The 9,629-nt window shown below is 49.4% G+C and overlaps 1 protein-coding gene across 1 annotated transcript in view; it reads left to right on the forward strand.

Moving 5' to 3' along the window:
- The window catches only part of NXNL2 (nucleoredoxin like 2), a 46,531-nt gene extending 37,130 nt beyond the window's left edge, over positions 1-9,401 (forward strand). The window contains exon 3 of the transcript XR_006692605.2: positions 4,376-9,401. The gene's annotated coding sequence lies outside the window, so the exon portion shown is untranslated. The remainder of the gene's footprint in view (positions 1-4,375) is intronic.
- The last annotated feature ends 228 nt before the right edge of the window (positions 9,402-9,629 follow it).

Genomic DNA, 9,629 nt, shown 5'->3' on the forward strand with positions numbered 1-9,629 from the left:
GAGTCCAATACTGGTTTTTGTTTTGTTTTGTTTTTTGAGATGGAGTCTCACTCTGTCGCCTAGGCTGGAGTGCAGTGGAGGGACCTTGGTTCCTGAGTTCAAATGATTCTTCTGCCTCAGCCTCCCGAGGAGCTGGGATTACAGGAGTGTATCACCATGCCTGGTTAATTTTTGTATTTTTAGTACAGACAGGATTTCACCATGTTGGCCAGGCTGGTCTCGAACTCCTGACCTCCGGTGATCCACCTGAGTTGGCCTCCCAAAGTGCTGGGATTACAGGTGTGAGCCACCAGTGCCAGGTCCCCGATACTGTTTTGATGCCTCCCCTCCCCTCCCCTCTTCTCCCCTCCCCTCCCCTCCCCTCCCCTCCCCTTTCCTTTCCTTTCCTGGAGTCTTGCTTGGTTGCCCAGGCTGGAGTGCAGTGGTGTGATCTTAGCTAACTGCAATCTTTACCTCCTGGGTTCAAGCGATTCTCTAGCTTCAGCCTCCTGAGTATCTGGGACTACAGGTGCGTGCCACCATGCCAGACTAATTGTTGTATTTTTAGTAGAGATGGGGTTTCACCATGTTGTCCAGGCTGGTCTCGAACTCCTGACTTTCAGGTGATCCACCCACCTCGGCCTCCCAAAGTGCTGGGATTACATGTGTGAGCCACGCGTCTGGCCCTGTTTTGATGCTTTCAAATGATCAGAGCTTGGAGTTGTAGGTGCTTTGGAAGATGCCCCCACTGTGTAGGAAGAATGTTGAGGCCTGTACATGGGAAAATCTTAAAGATCTTAATAATCTTAAAGCTAGTTGGCAGAATCAGAACTGATGTTTTATTTTTCTGTTGAAATTCCCTTTCTCTCCTACCACAGTTTGGCTCTGGTAACCGTGCTGCGCGTGTGGAGTGGGCAGGGAACCTTGTGATTCCACCGTTGCTATGGAAAGAGCTCCTGTTTCCAAGCAAGGGTTGAATTAAACTCAATGGCAAGTTCCTGTGTCAGTGGGTTTAGTCCAGTCCTGTGTAATTCACCAAGGGCTTTGCTCCATCAGGAGGAGGGGCCCAGTCCCACCATGAGGCCTTGAACACCTGGGGGCATCTCACTGGGCAACACCTGGGGGCATCTCACTGTACATTCCCACGTACAGGCCTTCGAAAGAAAAGAAAAAGAAAAGAAAGCATCAAAGAAAAGAAAGCAGGCCAGTCCTCCTCAGAATTGTGCCTTGCCCATTTAAAGTCTCCACCGGAGACCTTCAGCCAGGAGAGGCAGGACCACATCTATTCAGAGAAACATTTCCATCATCAGAGGGCACGCAGGGAGGGGGTGGAAACATAACTCGGTTACAGGGTGCCCGACTTTGAGTCCTGGCCACACAGGGTCCATGTTTATCTCTTCCTGACAGACTTAAGTGGCCTCTGGTCCCCAAACAAATGAAGAAGGTGAGTAGGTGTCCCAAGGCTGAGGAGCATGTGCCCCGAGAAGGCGGTTTCTCCCTCCCTCAGTCTCCCATAGCCCACCTCCAGGCAGATGCATCTGTAGCACTAGAACCTTTAACACTTTTGGTAGCGTTGTTTCTGGGGCATGCACTCATTCTTTCACTGTGTTGTATTATGGGGGGCCTTCTCTATCCCAGCCCTTGTGCCTGCTCTTGGGACACACACGTTCTGACTCTGTGGATGGTGGAGTAGATCCTAGCTGGGGACAGCTCCTAGGGCCCTCCTGCAAACCCCTGTTCGGCCTCCCACCCACAGCAGGAAACGAGACTGAAATGGGCCATGGGGGAGTATTCACAGAGCAGAAATCAGAAAACACTTCTAAGTGGCGGCTCCTCCTGCAGCTGAGTGTTAAACACGCACAGCACACTCTGCAGGTAGTCACACATGTGACAGGTGACAAGCATTTGGAGATGCCCTTGGACCGGGTGAGCCGTGCCCCCACTAGGCGACATGCTCAGCAGTGGAAGCTCCTTCAGCTGGAAGGAGTCGCCAACTCTGGCAAACCACAGGCGATTGGCCTGTGCCGCGACCTGGGTGTTGGGAGGTGAAGGGGGATCATGAGCTTCCCTCCGAGGTGAGGCTGAGCCTTGCTTTAATGACGGACACCTTAGATCTCCATCCTCCATGTCACCTTAGGAGTATCTGAGTTAGGAGAAGGAAGCCCAGCACTTTGACGGCACCCTCAATATTCTTCTTTAGTCCTCCTGGTGAAGAGGTGCCCAAAACAGAGATGGATCTAAATCAAGTGTGGCTGGGATGTGCTCACAGGCTGGTGCTATAAGCCTCAGTCTGTGTCCACAGGAGGCCATTGTGCAGAGACTTTGGTGCCAGCACTGCAGCCTCTGTTCTGCACTGTTGAAATTGGCACCCTGTGTGGGCCTCGATAATCTCGCTCGTTCCCATTAAAATGTCCAGTTAATATTGCCTGAAGGGCAGAGTTACCTGTGGACCAGGGAGTTCCCATGTGAGGAGCAATTACTAGCTTGCTATTGAACATTAATGGAAATTGTTCCTATGATTGATTGAAGGACATAAAATAGTCAAATTTATTTTTATTTTTATTTATTTTTATTTTTTTTTATTTTTAAGACAAGATCTTGCTCTGTCACCAAGGCTGGAGTGCAGTGGTGAAATCTCAGCTCACTGCAGCCTCTACCTCCTGGGCTCAAGCAATCCTCCTACATCAGCCTCGCAGATAGCTGGGGCTACAGGAATGCACCACCATGCCCAGCTAATTTTTGTATTTTTTGTAGAGAAGGCGTTTTGCCATGCTGCCCAGGTTGGTTTCTAACTCCTGGACTCAAGTGATCCCCCTGCTTCAGCCTTCCAAAGTGCTGGGATTACAGGCATGAGTCATTGTGCCTGGCCATACAGTAGTCTTGAAACATGAAATACTCATAATGTCTTGGGTGATATTGGAGAGATGCTCTAACAGAGATCGGTGCCCCAGAGAGTTCCATAATAAAATGGAAATGTTTTATGTAGTATCATCACACTGGCGGATTGAACAGAGTTACTCACTGCACTCAAGAACAGGTGGTCGAATGCACGGAAATGGTAGACTGGTGGTTGCCAAGAGCAGGGGGAGGGGAAATGGGGCATGGTTTTTAGTGGGTATGAAAATGTTTTGGAGACGGGTTGCCCAACAGGGCAGACATACTGACCACTGCTGAACTGTACACTAAACTGTTTAGCATGGTATTACATTATGAGCATTTTGCCACAATTTTAAAAAAGATCTGTATAGACAGTTCTCCAAAGAAAATATACAAGTGGTCAAAAAGTATGTGAAGAGGTGCTAAACGTTAGTAGTTATCAAAAAAATGCAAATCAAAACACCGTGAGATACCACCTCCCTGCCACTAGCATGGCTAGAATGAGAAAGACTATTAATAACAAGTATTGGTGAGGATGTGGAGCCTCTGGAACATCCGTATTCCTGCTGGGATTGTAACATGGTGAGACCTCTTTGTAAAATAGTTTAGTGGTTTCTTTAAGAAGTTAAATGTTTTCATATGGTCCAGCAATTCCATATATATATATATATATATGCCTTTCTGGGGCATATACACAAATGTTCCTAGCAGTGTTATTCACTATTGTCAAATACTGGAAGCAAGCCATATGTCTGTCAATTGATGAATGGATACACAAATGTGGTACCATACTGTAAACCAAAGAGTATCTGAGACAAGTCTCAATCAATTTAGGAAGTTTATTTTGCCAAGGTTAAGGACATGCCTGTGACACAGTCTCAGGAGGTCCTGATGACATATGCTCAAGGTGGTCAGGACACAGCTTAGTTTTATACATTTTAGGGAGACATGAGACATCAATCAATATATGTACGATGTACATTGGTTTGGTCCAGAAAGGTGAGACAACTTGAAGCAGGGAGGGAGCTTCTAGGTCATAGGTACATAACAGGCAAACGATTACATTCTTTCGAGTTTCTGATTAGTTGTTCCAAAGGAAGCAATTAGATGTGCATTTATGTCAGTGTGCAGAGAGTTGACATTAAGCTCTGTCTGTTCTTCGTCCACAGGAATTTTAGTAAGAAATAGAGCAGTGGAGATTCTGAGGCGGGGACTTCCTTATACAGCATATTTGGGGCTGGATCCTTAGGAAGAGGATTGTTAGCTGATCTGAATAGAGGGAAGGAGCCAGCTTGTGGGGGAGAGGAATGTTTTCCAGACTTGAATGGATTTTTGCAGACTGGAAACTTGCAGAGGGCCAGGGACGGGGGATCCTGGCAGGGGCCCGGTGGTCTGAACACATGTGTTTGCAGATGTAGGGCCTGTCTCCTGCCATCCTGAGGGCATAACTCTAAGGACAGTGCTGTTTTTCCAAAGGGCACATGTTGCATAACTTACTTTAAATCATTTCTTTTTATAGGACTCTTTGATTTAGAAACCACATTTTCAAGCTTAAAAGGAGGTCATTAAAAGATCTGGCATTAAGCTCACCCTCCCCTTCTTATTCCTTTGATGCCATTGCTGTGAATTAGGTGAGGGAAAGATATTGAAGAGGAGTTGGACACCCTGAGAGTGCAGCTGTTCTCCCGCCGCACCATCCCTGTCCTGCATTCTGCGAGTCTTTGCTCATCAACCATGTGCTGGAACCATGTGGCTCAGCAGTCCTACTGCTGGGTATGTACCCGAAAGAAAGGAAAAGGAAACCAGTATATTGAAGAGATACCTGCACCCCCATATCTACTGCAGCACTGTTCACAACAGCCAAGATTTGGAAGCATCCTAAGTGTCCATCAACAGATGAATGGATAAAGAAAATGTGGTACATAAAAACATGGTACATAAACACAATGGAGTACTCCAGCCTTTAAAAAAATGAGATTCTGTCATTTGCAATAATATAGATGGGACTGGAGGCCCTTATGTTAAGTGAAATAAGCCAGGCACAGAAAGACAAACATCACATGTTCTCACTTATTTGTGGGATCTAACGATCAAAACAATTGAACTTCTGGACATAGAATGGAAGGCTGATTACCAGAAGCTGGAATGGGTAGTGGGGTTGGGGGGAAGGTGGGAATGATTAATGGGTACAAAAAAATACAAAGAATAAATAAGACCTAATCTTTGATAGCAGAGCAGTGTGACTACCGTCAATAATCATTTGATTGTACACTTAAAAATAACTATAACTATGATTGCATTGTTTGTAACACAAAAGATAAATGCGTGAAGGGATGAATACTCCGATTCTTCCTGATGTGATTATTATGCATTGCATGCCTGTATCAAAACATCTCATGTACCCCATAAATATATGCACCTACTATGTACCCACAAAATCTAAAGATAAAAAAATTAGGCCAGGCATGGTGGCTCACGCTTGTAATCCTAGCACTTTGGGAGGCTGAGGCGGGTCAATCACGAGGTCAGGAGTTCGAGATCAGCCTGGTCAACACGGTGAAATACCGTCTCTACTAAAAAATACAAAAGATTAGTTGGGTGTGGTGGCATGCGCCTGTAATCCCAGCTACTTGGGAGGCTGAGGCAGGAGAATTGCTTGAGCCGGGGAGGCGGAGGTTACAGTGAGCTGAGATTGTGCTACTCAACTTCAGCCTGGGCCTCAAAGCGAGACTCCGTCTCAGAAACAAACAAAAAAACCAACCAAACAAAATATTGAAAAACACAAACAAAAACCCAATGCGCTAGACCCTCCCGACACGTGAGCCCACAGCGATGGACCTAGACTTCTCAAGATTTCTCTACTCCTTTTATACCCGGTTCAACAGGTGGCTGTTTCTTTCTCATTTGGGGGCTCACACCTATGTGGTGGCCTTGGACCCCCAGCTCCCACGTGGGCCAGGTTTCCCCGTGACCTCCAAGGCCTTCCGAGTTCTCCCTGTGCAGGGTGAGCAAAGAGCTTGTCTGCTGAAGATAAAGACTCTCAGGGGTGCTTGCTGAAGGAAGGAGAGAGACCTCCAGTTTGCCAGCAGGTGACAAGGGAGACATGTCTGCTCTCCTGAGGGGAGAAGGGGAAGAGCAAGAATGGCCAATGGAGGTGCAGGAGGGGCAGCTATTCCTTGGGGCCCACAGGCCTGGAAGGATGCTCCTGAACTTGTGTCTTCTTGGCTGGGACTGCTCCCCTCCCCACCAGCCCCGCAAAGGGAAAGGGCAGAGCTTGTTTTCCTGGGACTATGGGGTAGACTAGAGGCAGCCTGTGGCAGGGAGGTCGGCCCTGCTTTCCTCTGGGTTCTCTGGGACGTAGGAGCCTGAGCACCAGACACTGCCCCTGCCATATTCCTGCCTGAGTGTCTCCATGAAGTGCTTCTTCTCGGCCATGCTTAAGGGGCTTCAACACTGTGTTCCCTGCAGCCTTATCGCCAACTGGGGTGAGCCATCCCCCATAGAGTGGTAGATAGGGGGATCCCAGCTCCCATCCCCCAAGCTCCAGGCTACTGCTTATGGCTTCCCTCAAGGTAGAGGGTGAGGGAGGGTCCTTGCGAAGTGTCCCGGCCATGAGTAGCAGAGGGGAGGCAGGGGAGTGGGGTACCTGTTTTGAAACAGGTTGAAGCACACACAGCTGCCATCCAGAGAGGGAGGTCTGTCAGAGCCCCAGACAAGTGAGAGGGGTAAAGTGCGTGGATTGCTGAACAATTCTCAGCATTAGGAAGAGGAATTAGCTCCCTGATTCCTTTCCTGGATGCTTATTTCTACTGGTCATGGATGGGGAGTGTGTGTTTGTGGCTGGGGGCGGCATGAGACCATCAGGTGTTTGTGGTGCACCCCTGGGCAGGGGTTCAGACAGCCCTGCACAGACGATGGACACGGTGGTCTCTGTCCCAGGTGAGCATCTCTACGGTCTGAAGAGAAGTGCCAGCTCAGGCTGCCTCACATGATACCACAGGCTGGGCGCTCAAGCGGCAGCCATTCATTCTCTCACTGTTCTGGAGGCTGAAGTCTGAGATCAAGGTTCTGGCAAACCTGGTTTCTGATGAAGGCCTGCTTCCTGGCTTGTGGACACTGTGTCCTCACGTGGCCTTTCCCTTTGTGCTTATGTGGAGAGAGAGAGAGAGAGAGAGAAGACCAAGCAAGTGCAGCACCATGCATCTCTTCCTCTTCTTCTAAGCATGCATCATCATATTGAATCAGGGACTCACTTATGACCTTATTTCAAAAGTGTGAGTCCCTGATCCAGTATGTCCTTCCAAGGGCCATTCCAAGCCATATTGGGGTTTAGAGCATCAACATATGAACTATGGGCACATGATCCTGTCCATAACAAGAACCCTGGGTGGCTGGGAGTCATCAATGCTTAGAAACCCTGGGTCCAGCAGTGGGTCTGGCAGCAAGAAGCCACTGTTGGAACTGCTGTGTCCTGCTGTGGGACCTGCCCATAGGCACAGGCCCCGCCATTGTATTCAGTCCTCATGTCACTCCGTGTCCAGTGTCTTCATGGTGGAGAAACTGGGAAGGCTTCACGTGAAATGACTGTGAATTTGGGAAATGTTGCTATGAAAACAAGAGCAGGGTGGTAGAGAGCACCCCTGGCAATGTCCTCAAGCCTACACAGTGCAGGTGCTGTTAATCTCCAAGAGAAAATGGGGTTCCGTCACAACCAAAATAACTGGACTTAGGATAAGAGACACCTGTCCTCAAGGCGAGGGTTCCCGGAACCCAGGTGGACTGCGCTGGATCCCAGGTGGAGACGGGCACAGCGGCTCCCAGGGGTACAAATCTCCCTTGCCTGAAGCAGTCCCTGCTGGTCCTGGAGTGGTCCGTGCTGCCTGTCCAGGATCTTTGTAGTTGGACAAATGTGTGAATTTGGATACAAATAATGCAGAAAAACAGGTATCTACTGATCTGGCTTCTTTCTTTCTTTTTAGTAATAAAACTTATTTGGTAATCAGTTACTTATCAATTACAGGACATTTGGGAAATAAGCATAATCTGCCACCCGCCACTCAGGACTGGCTGTTTGCCGCTGGCCGCCTATTTTCTCTTCCTTCCGGCTGGATTTCAGGTTGGGAAGTCAGGTCCGGCTGGTCAGCCAGGAGCCGCCGGCCTGGCCTACCAGCTGCTCCACACTGCCCCCTCGTGGTCATCCGCTAGGCAGCCGGCCCCGACCTCCGGAAGGCTGGACGCTCAGCCCCATCTCCTGACTTTCTTAGGAGGCAGGATCTGGTGGAGAAGTTCAGCCTTGACTGGGGCTCAGACATTGTCCACAGGCCTTTCTGACCCACCTGGACTCCATGCAGGGAACTGATTCACGAGGAAAGGGCTGGCCACGTTCAGGGATGCCCAGGCCATCTGAGGAGCAGTGGACAGAGCAGGGGACCTTGAAGTTGGAGATCTAGGCACTGGTGGGCGGCCTACATCTGTGTCTATGTGACAGCCACTCTGCTCCCCGCCCAGGAACTTGCAAAGGATGAACCAGACATGGGAATCACAGGAAAGGCTAGACTTCCTGCTGATTAAGGGGGTGGGTTGTCAGAACACCAAAGTATGGGGGCTTGCTGGCCAATGCAAAACATTTGTCCTCCCAGAGGCACAGTGGTGGCCTCTTTGCCCTTTCCTCGTGTCCTCACTACCCCACTGATGCTGCCTTTCCTAACTTGAGGCTCTGACACCGCAGCATGTGGTTTGACTGATCTTGACTTTCTCAGCAGGAGATGGAACTCAGCTAAACATGGCTGTCTTGTTTGCCTGAGGCCCCTGCAATCTGGAGTGCCTGAAGGACAGGGGGCTTCGTGACCTCTTCTAGCTACAAGGCCCACGGGTGGAGTCAGGTGTGGCCTGACCAGGGATCGGGTGCTGTGGCAGGACTCATTTCTGCAGCTTCAGAGCTGGCTCCTTGCTGGGACAGACGCCCTCCTAGCAGCAGCTGGTCACAGAGGTAGCTTTGGTCCCCATTGTGCTCGTTCAGGTCCAGTGGAGGTGGGGCTGGTCGTGACAGCCTCCTGATGCTTAAGCCGGACTCTCAGAATGAAGTCTTCTTCCTGCTGTCGCATGCCCTCCGTGGAGGGCCATTGCACTCCAGCCTGGGCAACAGAGCAAGACCAAGACCAGGGCCAAGGAGACAGAATATGCTGCTGGGTAGGCTTGGGCCACACACCTCTTTCCTAGGGCTGGAGTTAGCAGCTCCTTCCCCAGAATCTTATGACTGCGAGTCAAGCGAACAATAGACTCCTCAATGAAAACCTAGGGCAAGAGAAGTGGGTGAGTGGGTGATGCAGGATGGCCCCAAACAAATGTCCACCACATGGCTGTCTCTTAACCTTCTGAGGGCCAGTAGCCAAATGAATTCAAAAATCATGGGTGGGTGTGGTGGCTCATGCCTGAAATCCCAGCACTTTGGAAAGCCGAGAGGGCGGATCACGAGGTCAGGGGATTGAGACCATCCTGGCTAACACGGTAAAATCCCATCTCTACTTAAAAAAAAAAAAAAAAAATTAGGCATGGTGGCACACGCCTGTAGTCCTAGCTACTCAGGAGGCTGAAGCAGGAGAATCACTTGAAACTGGGAGGCAGAGATTGCAGTGAGTAAAGATCACGCCATTGTACTCCAGCCTGGGTGACAGAGCAAGACTCCATCTCAAAAAAAAAAAAAAAAAAAAAATACTTTCTTTTTTTTTTTTTTTGAGATGGAGTTTCATTCTTGTTGCCCAAGCTAGAGTGCA

The sequence above is a fragment of the Macaca fascicularis genome, chromosome 15 (assembly GCF_037993035.2).
Source record: "Macaca fascicularis isolate 582-1 chromosome 15, T2T-MFA8v1.1".
NCBI lineage: Eukaryota > Metazoa > Chordata > Mammalia > Primates > Cercopithecidae > Macaca > Macaca fascicularis.